The 14,968-nt window shown below is 30.1% G+C and overlaps 1 long non-coding RNA gene across 1 annotated transcript; it reads right to left on the bottom strand.

Moving 5' to 3' along the window:
• Positions 1-5,209: 5,209 nt before the first annotated feature.
• Positions 5,210-7,858, bottom strand: LOC140015702 (uncharacterized). The gene is made up of 3 exons (XR_011822324.1): positions 6,492-7,858; positions 6,023-6,179; positions 5,210-5,265 (listed from the first exon to the last, which is right to left on the bottom strand). It is a non-coding gene; the product is annotated as an uncharacterized lncRNA (long non-coding RNA).
• Positions 7,859-14,968: the final 7,110 nt, after the last annotated feature.

The following is a 14,968-nucleotide window of genomic DNA, read 5'->3' on the forward strand; positions in this document are numbered from 1 at the left end:
TTTGACCCAATGTTTCCAAATAGGAAATAATGAGTGGTCCATTTGACGAGCTAGCCAAAGTTTTTAAGGATTCAAATGTCTCCAATAGAATTATTTGGGAAAAAGAGTATTTAGGGGAAAAAGAAACAACTGTATTACTTTATTGAAAGTAATCGTGTCAATGGGTAGAGTATGTGTTGGATCTCTTTGATTCAGATTTAGATTCATTAAATTTAGTTGGACCCAAATTCAGATCCAAAATCTAATGAATCTGAAAAATAAATCCAAACTTAGACCAATTGATAAATATTGTATTGATATTAATATAATGAAATCATTCAATTTAATGCTCACATTATCAACTATGTTTGACTTAATTTAGTAAATTTAGATTTCAATAATTAAATTTCGGTTTTCAGAATTTCAAACTTTAGATCTCAATTTTATTATATGTGTTGCCGAAGTTTTATGTACACCAACCAGGTTCTTAGTAAAACTGGCGGGTCAAATAAGTTTGATCAAATTGAGTACATTAATTTGTTGGGATTCAAGTACGGAACAAATAACTATTGAAACATTAAGAACATAATAATTTAATGACAAATAAGCCATAAGCATGAATGATAAACGATACACAAGATTTAACGTAGTTTGACTCTATTATCGAACCTACATCCACGAAGAGAAACCCGTTCTTTACTGTGAGAGAAAATTCTATATAATAATATAATTTGAATCCAAATCTAGATCTTGTATACCATCTCCCAAGAACCCTTTGTCACCATCCCCATATATAAAGGCTATATATCCCTTTGTAGTATGCCAACTTATCAATTTATAGAGAACATTATTTGACCAAAAACCAAATAACAGCAGGAAATCAATGCTAATTTCTAGACTTATACATAATAGAAAATAACTTCTAAATCCTAAACATAATAGGAAATAATTTGGCAACAATTTCAAGTAACTAAACAATTAGAAAACTAGTTACTTGTACACAAAATAAGAAATTTGTTTAAAAGAAATTAAGCCAATTTTCTAATATAGTTTCTTATTTGGGACTCTTAAGATCTTCCCTGCTGTCAGGTTTAAGGTTCGAATCCTGTGCTTGGTAGGTGCGTCAAATCAGCAATAAGTGAACTTTTGTGGTTATTAGGAAATTTTATTTGGGTCTCAACTAGTGTAAAAACCATTTTTTCTAAAGTCGATTTCTAAAATTAGTTTTAACAATTCCAACTTTCACGCTTTGAATTAGACTAATAAAAATGAAAATTTTTTAAATTTGTTTTATTTCGAATTAGAACATTTAATATTAAGGTGAATAATGCCAACTTTTAGACTTAATATTTTAAGAAACATCTTCTAACCTATATGCTAGATCTTGTTTGGTCATTCTAAGACATCGATTATGAATTTATGTCGTATAACCTTGCGAACACTCATATGTAAGCAAAGAAGTTAATACAAATAGTTACACGATTGCAAATTTTGCAACTCAGCTTAGGAAAGACATTAGATGGAAGAATTTTCTTCCTCTGTGGGTAGAGTAGAAATCCACGGGGTTTTACAAGGCAGTTGCCTCCATTGTATGGGTATGGCTTTCATTTTTTTTATTTTTATTTTTTTAACAAAACGGCAACATTTCATTTATAGACTAACTCAGATTACAATTTTTGGAGCAACTGCCCCTACAATCTGCTTGTACCAAATCAAGCAACCAGCCTGGAAGTCTGACTTCCATTCAGCAGTTTCTTTCAAATTTGTAGCAAATTTAGCTACCTGATGACTAACAGAGTTGCTTCTCCTTCTAGTGAAGGAGAAGCAACATTCATAAAAACTGAATTTCAGCTTTTCTATATCTGAAAGCACAGTTGCAATATCTACATTATTTTCTCCACTATTTATCCTATCAATAACTTGCTTCGCGTTTTGAGAAAAACAAAAGGATTATGCTGTGTGTCCACAAGTGTATCGCCACGTCACATCCATTTCCTTTCACAATATTCCATCTTCTGTCATGTGGATAAATATCTATTTGAGAAGAGGTAAATTCTGTAGTGTATTCACATATTTCAAAGACAGGTGTGGAAAGTAAATTATATGGCAAAGAAGCAGGCACGTGGAAAGGTAAAGAATATGTCAAAGAAACTGACATGTACGGATGATGAAAGGAATATGTTTACAAAAGCAAATGGTGACCTATAACAGGCACGGGCCGGTTTGGAAATGTTGTGTATGGCAGAAGCTGAAAATGTATTGGGGTGTCACGGAATTAACATATATATAATGGGTCTAGAAATAAAACACCGAAGAGGAAGCGTAAGCAGTACTAAACACAGTCATGCTTGGTTTTGAAGCAACATATGGATATTATTGAATAACGAGTTGAGAGCCTTTAAAAAGTGAAACTTAAGAAAATAAATGTTTGAAATATTAAGTTTTTTAATTATGTAATCTATTTTGATTATCGCTGTTCTAATATATAGTCATTTGGAGGATTTCTAGAGCTGAAGTACTAAATTCTTTTTGGACTTTTAATAAATTTGAGTTATTTTTCTTTTGGTTTCTCACTTTTCTAACAACTTTTATCTAACCTACTAAATTTGAATTATTGAAATTGATTTTAATTGTTATATTAATAAAATATTAACATTTGTGGAAACTGGGTTCATGGGAAGACAGATTGTTGCATGTTTCATATTTAATTGAATACAAATATCTCTACTTTACATAAAGCGTCGAAGACCGAGGAATAGTGGATTCCAATTGATTCTCCCGATTATGGATATTACATCAACAAAATACTATCTATTTATGGGCATTTTACTCTGAATAATTACAATTATGTAAAATAAATAAATGTTTATAACTAAAATTGAAAAACTGTTACACTAATATTTTTGTGAAAGGTAAACTGATTGTCCTGTATTTAGCATAAACTGATTTTGAAAGTAAAAAATAAATTGCCCATAACATACTTGCTCTTTATAATTTTTTTGCATTATATCAACAAAATACTATCTATTTATGGACATTTAACTCTGAATCATTACATTTATGTAAAATACATAAATGTTTGTAACTAAAATTGAAAAAGTGCTACACTAATATTTTTACAAAAAGGAAACTAATAAATTTTGTATTTAACAATTTTTAAATATGTGAAAGTAAAAAAGTTTTTGCCCATAACATACCAGCTCTTTATGAGTTTTTTGCATTACATCAACAAAATACTAACTATTTATGGGTATTTTACTCTGAATCATTATATTTATGTAAAATACATAAATGTTTGTAACTAAAATTGAAAAAGTATTATACTTATATTTTTACGAAAGGGAAACTGGTAGATTTTGTATTTAACAAAATTTAAATATGTGAAAGTAAAAAAGATTGCGCCCATAACATACCAGCTCTTTATGGATTTTTTGCATTACATTAACAAAATACTAGCTATTTATGGGTATTTTATTCTGAATCACTACATTTATGTAAAATAAATAAATGTTTGTAACTAAAATTGAAAAGGTGTTATACTTATATTTTTACGAAAGAGAAACTGGTAAAATTTGTATTTAACATAAATTAAATATGTTAAAACAACATTACAGGTGATTTTATTAGTTACTTAATTTGTTGGTAAGAAACAAGGTTTTTTTTTTCGCAAAATTTGTTCATTAGATTTTTTCAAATAATTAGGATATAAAGGTAAATTTTCACAATCTTTTATTAGCAATAGACCCCAATTTCTTCCTAAGCAATGACGAAATCAAGATTTTTTCCTTGGAGGGGGGGCCAAAATGATTGACAAATAAAATTATTTGAATATGTTATATTCAATATAATTTTCATCTATTTAAATATATGGCATCCTAAAAATATCAAATATTAACTTTAATTATAAAGGTATGTCTATTTAATAAATATGTAATATAGTCATAACAAAAATTAAGACAAGAAATAACATTTAATTAAATATTTTATAGGAAAAAATGCAATTTTCATCCTCAAAGTTTCGTAATTTTGGCCAATTAAGGACAATTGACGGGAAATGAAGAATTGATCGTTAGAACCAACGATTTTACCCAACAAAAAATGGGTAAAATCGAATAGAGCCATTTTTAACGGAACAATTGCAACGGACAAAAAGCTCAATTCTTCTCCTTCTTCGCTCTGCCTTTATGCAACCCCAAAATTTGTTTGCCAATCTCTGGAGTTTTAACGACCGTTATACAACTTTTAAAACAAATAAATTCATTCTAAATTTTTATTTGGGATTATTTCATAAATCAAATTGCGGTCACTTTGTGTAAAGTATCACTTTCCCATAAAAGACCAGCTCTTTATGATTTTTCTCCATTATTAGAACAGGGTACCCATTTTTTTATAACTAAATTTATTTATCGAATAAAATAAAAATAAATTCATTTTCTAATAAAAGACCAGCTCTTTATGGTTTTCCTCCATTATAAGAACAGAGTACTCATTTTCTCATAAATAAATTTATTTATCGAATAAAATAAAAATAAATTCATTTTCTAATAAAAGGCCAGCTCTTTATGATTTTCCTCCATTATAAGAACAGAGTACCCATTTTTTCATAACTAAATTTATTTATCGAATAAAATAAAAATAAATCCATTTTCTAATAAAAAATCAGCTCTTTATGGCTTTCCTATATTATAAGAACAGAGTATCCATTTTTTCATAAATAAATTTATTTATCAGATAAAATAAAAATAAACCCGTTTTTTCAATAAAACACCAGCTCTTTATGACTTTCCTCCATTATAAGAACAGAGTATCCATTTTGAAGGCAAAAAGAAATTTGTTTATCGGATAAAATAAAAATAAACTCATTTTTCAATAAAACATCAACTCTTTATGACTTTTCTGCATTATAAGAAAAGAGTGTCCATTTTGTCATAAACAAGTAACTTCTTTAATTAGAAACCATCGACCCCTTACCAAAGACGATCAAATGCAGCAAGATGATTTTTTTGCAAGAAAGTTGCCAAAAGCAGCTTTGTGACTGTAGTTGCTACTTTTTTTAGCAAGAGGTATCATTAATGTAAATATTGAGATATAGCAAAAATTTTATATGAAATAACAAATCAATTTGTCATTACAAATACAAAACGAGCAACAATATATTACAACCAATACTATCAACAGTACAAAGCACAAAGATACTCAAATCAAATCATAACATGCATCTGCCTCTCTCTTCCCTTGAACTGTTATTCGAACTAAGTCTGCTTCTTTATCAGCTATCCCCATCACCTACAACAAGTAACACTTAACCTGAGGATAAGTGCTTCAGTGGACATCATTAAAGGATGACAAGCATGCCATTGCTTCCAAACTATCAAAAACAAGTTAACTGCTTGAATTGTTTGTCACTCCTAGTTTATGGCCAAATTTATGTTCTAAAAAGTTTCAGCTTATATAAACAGTTCAAAAAATCAATTGCAATTCAAACTGCAGCATTCTTCATTCTAGAAATGTTAAGCTTAGATGCACACAAACTTTTAGAGGAGATGCGAAAAGTACAATAGGTGATTACACTCATGCTTCATTTTGCAAATTGTCTCTACTTTAAGAAAAAGATGTGTTCTTAATTCAGATTAGTTCTGCCATCTGGTTTCATTTCCAAATCCCATTGTCGAGAGCAGAGAAAAGTTGTTAACATCCATCAAGTTTTCTTTTTTCTCCCGCAAAGTTTTATTGCTTGATAAACCCTATAAAAACCCCTATAAGTTTAAGTACCCCCAATCACACCTAGTAAACAATGCAAGTCAAGACTCAATCAAAGCAAATCCAAAATGGAACATGGCCATCTATACACAGGCATCAACCAGATTCTTCTTCGTCTTCTTCATTCCCACTTTGTTTGTTTGGCTGAGGGGGGGAATGGGCCCATAAGATGAATGAACTTTTAAATACGCCAAACATATACAGCTTGCTCTCCATATCAAGTCATATCACTGAATAAAAATGTATTACAGAAAACCATCATGGAAGCAGAAATAAATAGCACCTGTTCAACTGTTCCAGCAACATCTTTAGTGTCTGTTGTAGTCATGGTTTGAACTCATATAGGATGCTCACTACCGAGAGCTAGTTGCCAACCATCACTGTGCGAGTTTTTCTCCTGATAGTTTTGTGCACAGACTCACAATATTTTTGTCTAGGAACTACAATAAGAAATTTGTTATCAGACTTCGATGCAGGCAAACACAATTACAGTCAACCAAACTTTCTGCTTTCCCACCATCAGGAAAACATTCAAAAGAAAATCAAATCTTGATGAGTGATTTAATTTTCATGTAGCTACCCAAAAATTTCTTAGTTCTCAAGCAAATTATTGTAGGTCCCAGCAATTAAAACCAAACAATTTACTGGGTCTGTTTAGGGATAGGGACATCTAAATTAATTAAGCAAGTAAACTGCGAATATAAATTTTCACAAAACTCCATCTTAGCATAGTCCATTTTGAAAAATTATACCTAATAGTGGACTCTCTTCTGATGCAGGCTGAAGCTCAACAATTTCCTGTCCAGGATTTGAATTTTTGCTGAAAGATTTTTGGACCAATTCACCACCTCAGCTTAAAGCGTTTTTATTCTCAAAGTCTTGAAAGTTTGCTACAAAGTGAATCCCGCTGATTTTTCCTGGGAAAAGAAAGGAAAAATGGATTGTAGAGAGTAGGTGGATATGAATAATTCATCAGCAATGGCAACAGTCCCTTCGGCTTCTGAAGAAGCTAGTGTTTCCTCAGCTGGCAATCCAATGATAGCTGCTCAAGTTGGACCCGTCAAGAAAAAGCGTAACCTTCCTGGAATGCCAGGTAGCTGCTCATGAATCATCACTATATAGCTCCTCAAATCGTACTTGTACCTTCCTAATTTTTTATCTTAAAAAACTAGTGCTATATTTTTCTCTTTTCTTTTGTTTCTTTTTGGGGCATTTATCCGGTAGTTTGTATGTAGATCCAGATGCAGAAGTGATAGCCTTATCACCAAAGACTCTCTTAGCAACAAACCGATTTGTATGTGAGATCTGCAACAAGGGTTTCCAAAGAGACCAGAATTTGCAACTACAAAGAAGAGGCCATAACTTGCCATGGAAACTCCGGCAGAGAAATGGGAAAGAAGTTAAAAAGCGCGTGTACGTCTGCCCTGAAGCAACCTGCATTCATCACGACCCCTCCAGAGCACTTGGGGACCTAACTGGCATCAAAAAACACTTCTGCAGAAAACACGGCGAGAAGAAATGGAAGTGTGAACGTTGCTCTAAGAAGTATGCCGTCATCTCTGATTGGAAAGCGCACACGAAAACTTGCGGCACCAGAGAATACCGCTGCGACTGCGGCACCCTATTTTCCAGGTCATGCCACTAGAACGAAGCTAAACTTAACGAGTTCTCATTCGTTTCTTAATGAACATTTTCCCCCTTCTTTTTCCTTGTTTGTTTTCTTTTTTATGAAATGAAGGCGGGATAGCTTTATCACGCATCGGGCGTTTTGTGATGCCTTGGCGCAAGAGAGCGCGCGGTCCCAAACCCAAACTTTGGCTATAACTAATGAGGAGGGAACGTTGAAGGTCCAGGCTCAGACGACGACGACGAGGACGTCGTCATCGAGTCCTCCACTGCCTCCGCTTACTCCGTCAACTGGCGTGCTAAATAGCTAATCAAAAAAATGTATGATTTTAAGACAAAGCCCCTCTTATTATGAAGCTTGATTCCGTTGGAGATGGAAGAATCAAGAAGGGGAAAAAGGACAGTAAAGTTTGGTGGTTGGAGGAGTTTTGAGAGGAGGAAAAATCAGCAACGGGTTTCAGACAAATTTGGAGGCTTGGACTGTACTTATATTATTCAGTAGAGCTTCCCGCACTTCTTTTGGCAAGAATCAGTATTTGGAGGGAAGCTTTCCCGCACTTCTTTTGGCATTACAGGGGTGGATTTAAGGTGGGGATAGTGGGGCCCCTCTTAAATTCCTATAGTACTTGTACAATTTTAATATAATTTTAAGTGTATTTCCAGAGTTTTTTGAGAAAGGATGTGAAAGAATTACGTGATTTTTTAAATTAGTTCATAAAGAGTTGGTGTTTTATTGAAAAAACGGGTTCATTTTTATTTTATTCGATAAATAATATTTTTTTAGAAAAATGGGTACTATATTCTTATAATGGAGGAAAGTCATAAAGAATTAGTTTTTTTTATTGAAAAAAGAGTTTATTTTTATTTTATTTGATAAACAAATTTGTTTATGGCAAAATGAATACTCTTTTCTTATAAGGGAAGAAAGCCATAAAGAGCTGATGTTTTATTGAGAAACGGGCTTATTTTTATTTTTTCGATAAATAAATTTTTTTATTTGATAAATAAATTTGTTTATGGCAAAATGGGTGCACAATTCTTATAATAGAGGAAAGGCATAAAGAGTTAGAATTTTATTGAAAAACGGGTTTATTTTTATTTTATCCGATAAATAATTTTTTTTTAGGAAAAGGGGTACTTTGTTCTTATAATGGAGGAAAGCGATAAAGAATTGATTTTTTATTAGAAAACGGGTTTATTACAATTTTATTTCAGCCAACTGTGACTCATTTTCCCACTAACCTAAGGTAGACGGACTAAATCATTGAATTCGTTAACTACAGTCAAAATTAACACAGAAGCAACTGACTCAAATCACTCAATCCTTTATGACTTATACCAAATTAATACTAGAAAGCTTATTTGAAATAACAATAAAATATTTTGTAAATGATTAAAACTTAGTACATTAGTTAGTAAGTACTCGTAACATACATGTATAATGCATGATTATATGTATAATTTAATATTCTTTTGTACTTATATATTTTAAAATATTCTGTGAAAAATATTTTGACCTTTCACATAACCTTAGAAAATAATAAAATTTTATCGTATTATAAAATAATAATTTTATTTTATTATATTCATAGGTGTTAAATTATAAAAATTATGATATAGAAACAAGTGATATTCTACGTGTAACTAGGAAGATTTGTTGTTATTGTTATCCAAACTTTCAAACTTTTCAAAAATTGAAAATGAATACAAACTTATGATAAGACAAAATTTTATTATATATTTTACAAGGTTACTTTTCATAGTATTTTAAAATATATAAATACAAAAAATATTAAATTATACCTATAATCATTTATTATACAGGTATATTATGAGTACTTACTAACTAAGATTTATCCCCACATTTGTATAGTTTGTTGTGACAATCAGGTTTATCCCTACATTTGTTTGAGTTTTGATTACAATGGATATAAGCTATTCCCTCCAAACCCCAAATTTTGAATTATAACATTCAACCAAAACATGCTCAAATTCTCAGGCTCGGTTATACAAGGACAGCTAGTGTGAATATCCGTACTACACACGGTGCTTACATTATTAAAATTAATCAAAAGATTATACCATTTTAATTTGAAAAAAGTTAAAAAAATTATACTAACATAATTAAAATTTAAGATTTATCTAACAATAGTTCAAAGTATGAAAAAAAACTGTAAATCATTCAAGAATTGTGTTTTTGCAAAAGATGGATCTTAAAATAATAATAATAATTTATATTATAAAATGAATGATATATGGATAGAAATAAATGTAATTGCATGTTTTTTATTTTAAAATGAAATACTTACCAATATTATGCATTCGATTTGATAATCTTATATATATGTGCATTATGAGAATATATATATATATATATATGTATATGTGTGTGTGTGTGTGTGTGTGTGAATTAACTACCTTTGAATTAATTTTTATTAAAAAAATTATTTATTTTTAATGCCTTTATAATTTGTGAATGATTGTGAGAGTAAAATATATTATGACAATAAGATACGTTGAATTGTGAAAATTGTAATTTAAACAGGCTCCTAAATTTTGGATATTTGACTTTCGTAGTTACGAATTTCTTAAATTAACGGTTAGTTATTACTCTAAGTGATATGATAAGCGTCAGTAATAAATGTGAGATGTGAATTGGAATTTGCAGATATCATTTTACAGGGGTGGTTATTATCCGTTAGTTAAAGTTTAGGAGTTTGAATTTTATGGGATAGTGGAAAAAACATGAGGGAAATGTGGAAAAAATATATGCATGATTATAGGATTTGTAGGGCCGGTTACATGATTAGTTAAGAGACAAATATTTTTTAATTATAAAATTGTAAAATTCTATTAAAATAGCATTCAGACTTTTGATAATTTTGGAAGCTCCTTATCCAAAACCCCCTCAGCAATACATATAGATATAGATACTAAACGATAGTTATGATAGCGAAATAGTTTTTACCTGATATAACATGTTATTGCACTTTTAACGATCATTTGATTTATTGTTGGACCTATTCACCTAAATAAAATAACACCTAAAATTATGGAAGTAAGTTTCCTATCTAAAATAGTAAGTTAAGTGTAATAGATTAGTAACTTTTATACCTCAAAGGTAAATTGGAATAAATATTAAACTTAATTTTTAAATAAATAGATTACTACTTGATATCCCAAACTTACTTTTAAAAGAGTAAGTTTAGTTCAAATAACAGTAAGATACATAAATAGTAATTCTTACTAATAACATGGCAATAAAAATGATTAAGGATCAAAATTTACCATTTTTTGGAATGCATGTACAATTTTTACATTAAAACCTTATCTCAAAGTAGTATTAGGAAGTTTATTTGAAATAATGATAAGATGTTTTTATTAATGATTAAAACTTAGTACCTTAGTTAGTAAGCACTCATAATATACCTTAGTAAGTTTAATTCAAGTAATAGTAAGTTTTTATACATAAATAGTATTTATTACTGATAACATGGCAAATTTGATTAATAATCAAGATTTATTGATTTATGGGACGCATGCACTATTTTACTTTAAAACTTATCTGAAACTAGTATTAGAAGGTTTATTTGAAATAACGATAAGATGTTTTATTAATGATTAAAGCTTAGTACCTTAGTTAGTAAGTACTCATAATATACTCGTATAATACATGATTATAGGTATAATTTAAAATTTTTTGTACTTATATATTTTAAAATACTATGAAAAATAGTATGAACTAAACCTACTCTCCAAAAAGTAAATTTCGGATATGCAGTAGTAATTTATTTTTAAAAATTTTAAGTTGCATATTTATTTCAATTTACGCTTGAACATACATCGATCGGTGCTCTCTGGATGCGTCCAAACTCCAGTGAATGTCTTTAAACTAAATTCTAATCAAAGTAGTATCCAAAATGTAATGATTCAGAGTAAAATGCCCATAAAACTTAGTACAAGGACAACTAGTGTGAATATCCGTGCTATCCAAAATATTTATGTATTTTACATAAATGTAATGATTCCGAATAAAATACCCACAAATAGATAGTATTTTGTTGATGTAATGCCCATAATCGGTGGCCCCAGGATGGTTTTGTTTAGTAATTAGTACTGCTTACGCTTCCTCACAAATGTTTTATTCTTAGGCCCTTTATATTTATATCAATTCCGTGACATCCCAACACATTTTTAGCTTCTGCAGTACGCAACATTTCCAAACCCCGGTTATAGGTCACCAGACTCATCACTTGCTTTTGTAGAAATATTCCCTTCTTGATCCGTACATGTCAGATTGCAACGTGTCGCTTTCTTTGCCATATGCTTTACTTTCCACACCTCTTCTTTGATTACTAAACATACTGCAGCAACATCCTTGAGAAGAAACACTTATCACATCATCAGTACTTAATATAAAATAATTGCCTAAACTCAAACTCAATATTACCATTTAAATAATTTTAAAAATTTGCAAAAACATACACAAAGATGGGTTTGTGAGAATCTTTTGCCCTTATAGTAACTCGTCCCCTTTTCTCAGCAAGCTTAATGGATGGATTATTCATAGTGACCGATCCTTTTTCAATTAAATCGCCCGCTTTTCATAGTGACAATTATGGAGTGAACAATTTAATTGAAAATTGTGATACTACTTTAATGGATGGGATTATTGAAGTGGATAAATTAAAGCAAAATTATAGTGATGTAGAAAAATTTAGTAGTGATAACTATGATTTTGTGATTTTGAAATATTTTATTGGTGATATGGATAAATTAAATTTTGAAGCGTTCAATCAAGAATGAGTGAATATATTTAAATTTTTTGACAAAAAAATGATCAAGCCAATAAATTATTTGAGAAGTACAAGTTTCGTTCACTATCACACATGAAGATGAAATTGAAAATCAATTATAAGTTGGAGTTGCATGTCATTCATACAGCAAAGAGTTTTCTATAGCGATTGAAGTTCGAGATGGTTTTGGAAGAGACAACAACAGAGAGCATAGTTTAAGGAAACAATGATGGAAATTAAACTAAATTTTTTTATTTCCTAATTGTTTTGTTTTCTTATTTTGGTGTCTTGTGAGTTTAGTTTCCTTCAGTTCTTGTCGGTTGAAGCATTAGTGGAGTCCGAGTCCGAATGTTTGTTGGCTCTTAATTAGCTTCCAGTAGTGTTGTGGCAGTTCTGGAACTGCTTGACTAGTCCCAAGCATCTACTGGATTCCGTATTTGGTTTAAAGATTGTTTTAGCCATTAGGAAACAGATTACTCTTTATGTATGCGTGTCAGATTAGTACGTTGTTAATTGAAAAGAGAATTGAATTGTGGAGATTGAAGCAAAAACCTCTAATGTTGTTATTATTGAGTTTTGATAAAATTATTGAATATTTTGTTATACGTTATGCTCCTCCTCTTCCCGCATATTTAGATGTGTTAAAATAACTTCTGCTGTGTGTGTGTGGCTTTTTAGTTGCCAATGGTATTGGCATTAAACTATATAATATTTCATATAATGAAATTATTTAGTTCTATGCTTAAATTCAGCAGATTATCAAATATATTTCACTTAATGAATTCAGTAAAATCATATTTCAATAATTAAATTTAAGTCTGCAGAATTTCAAATTTAAATTTTAATTTTATCAAATATGCTGGCGAACACTTATTTACACCAACCAAGTTCTCCGTAAAACTAGCGGGTGAAATAGGTTTGATCTGCTTTTGGACTGCATTAGTTCTTAATTTGGTCAAATTGGGTGTCTGGTCCAGTGGCCGGTCCCAGCTCAAATGGTTCAATTGTCGATGAATAATAATAACTATGCTTTAGATGATTCCAAATTCATTTAGTTGTCAATAGAATAGAGCACTCCCCGAATGGAAAGTACAAAAAATTCCTTCGAGTAATTCTTGTATTAAGGTCCAAGTTTTGCTCTTCCAATTGAATACCATTCGAAACCCTAAATTTCCATCTCAACCTGAATTGAGGTTTTTAACAGTAGCTTGATTAGTGAATAAAGTAATCAAAGAGGGAAAAAAAGGTTTTTTTAACAATTATTTTAGTTAGGGTTTCTATGGACAACTCCCCTTTTTATTTTTATATATCGCGTGACTTGTACTGCAAATCTTAAAATAATCCTTTGATCCCTAAAGGCTAGACATGTCAATGAATCGGATCTTACCCAAATCCAATCCAGACCCAATATATTTGGATAGGGTTTGGATTTAATTTCTCAAATACCCAATATGTTGAATAGGGTTTGGATTTAATTTCTTAAATCCAGACCCTACCCAAACCCAAACCCTATGAGAGAGTCGTGGGTTTGGGTAGGGTCTAGTTTTCTAAAATTCATATCCAAATCCAGACTCATACCAGATCTTACCCAGACCCACATATATATATTTAATTAAATAATATATATTAGAAAATTTATAATATAATATAATATTTTATGGCTATTGGATCAAATACAGTAAGATTTTATGATATCAGAATTTGCATTTAGTGCTGGTGGTTGGGTGATTGATGGGACTCGTGTCAAATAGCTTCTAGATGTGGTTGAAACATTAGTGACTACTGATAATTGGATTGAATCAAAGAAAATATAAGTAAGTGTTTATAAATCTTCTTATTCTATTATTTATTTGCCATCGATCTTTAATCAAATGATTTTTATCTCATTCACTATTTTAGTACTGGATTGCTAGACATCTGTCAATATTGAGATTTAAATAAGAAAAAGAGGTACAAAATTACATTTTTTTAATAAGACTAAATATTTATAGATGTTATGGTTGTTTTCTTTTTTTAAAAACTAATCCTAATTGTCATTATAATTGGTACAAACTTTTTCAAGAAAAGGAGAATAGGTAAAGGCAAACAAATGAAATATTGATATAGATGCAGCTGAATCTTTAAAAATATATAGAAGTAGTCAATAATAATTCTTTCTTTGAGTTCAAAATATTGCATTCAATTTGTTGAATGTTAATTTTATTATTTGATAACAAAAATTGGATGGTATTTCTATTATTTATGAACTCTATATATTTTTAATACATTTTTACTTTAGTATTTTTAGAAAATACCCATAGATGCCCATTAGATACCCAAATCCATAAGGGTTTGGGTATGGATTTACTTTTCAGACCCAAAAGGGTCTGGATCTGGATTTGGATCTAACTAAATTAAATGGGTCTGGATCTGGATTAAAGGGATCCAACCCAAACCCTACCCATTGACATGCCTACTAAAGGCCTATGGCTTTTAAAAAATAACAAGAAAAAACCTCTGATGTTCTAATATATTGAACTAATCTCCCCATTTTATTTCAAATTTCTCTCCATGTCCCTCAACAAATTTTTTTATTGGCCTCCACTTATTTAAATATAAATAGTACCTTAAATTATTTCATTTTTTCTAGTCTAATATATAGTTACATTCCTGGAGTATTTAGTTAACTAAGTACTTTTAAAGACAAATGCTTCGTATAGAGGTATTTTTATGGGTGTTTTTCAAAAACTTTACTATAGTATTGTATTTCAAAAACCTTCTACCATAGATGTTTTTAAAATTTAAAATTTTATTGGAATGTTTTTTTT

The sequence above is a fragment of the Coffea arabica genome, chromosome 10c (genome assembly GCF_036785885.1).
Source record: "Coffea arabica cultivar ET-39 chromosome 10c, Coffea Arabica ET-39 HiFi, whole genome shotgun sequence".
Classification (NCBI taxonomy): domain Eukaryota; kingdom Viridiplantae; phylum Streptophyta; class Magnoliopsida; order Gentianales; family Rubiaceae; genus Coffea; species Coffea arabica.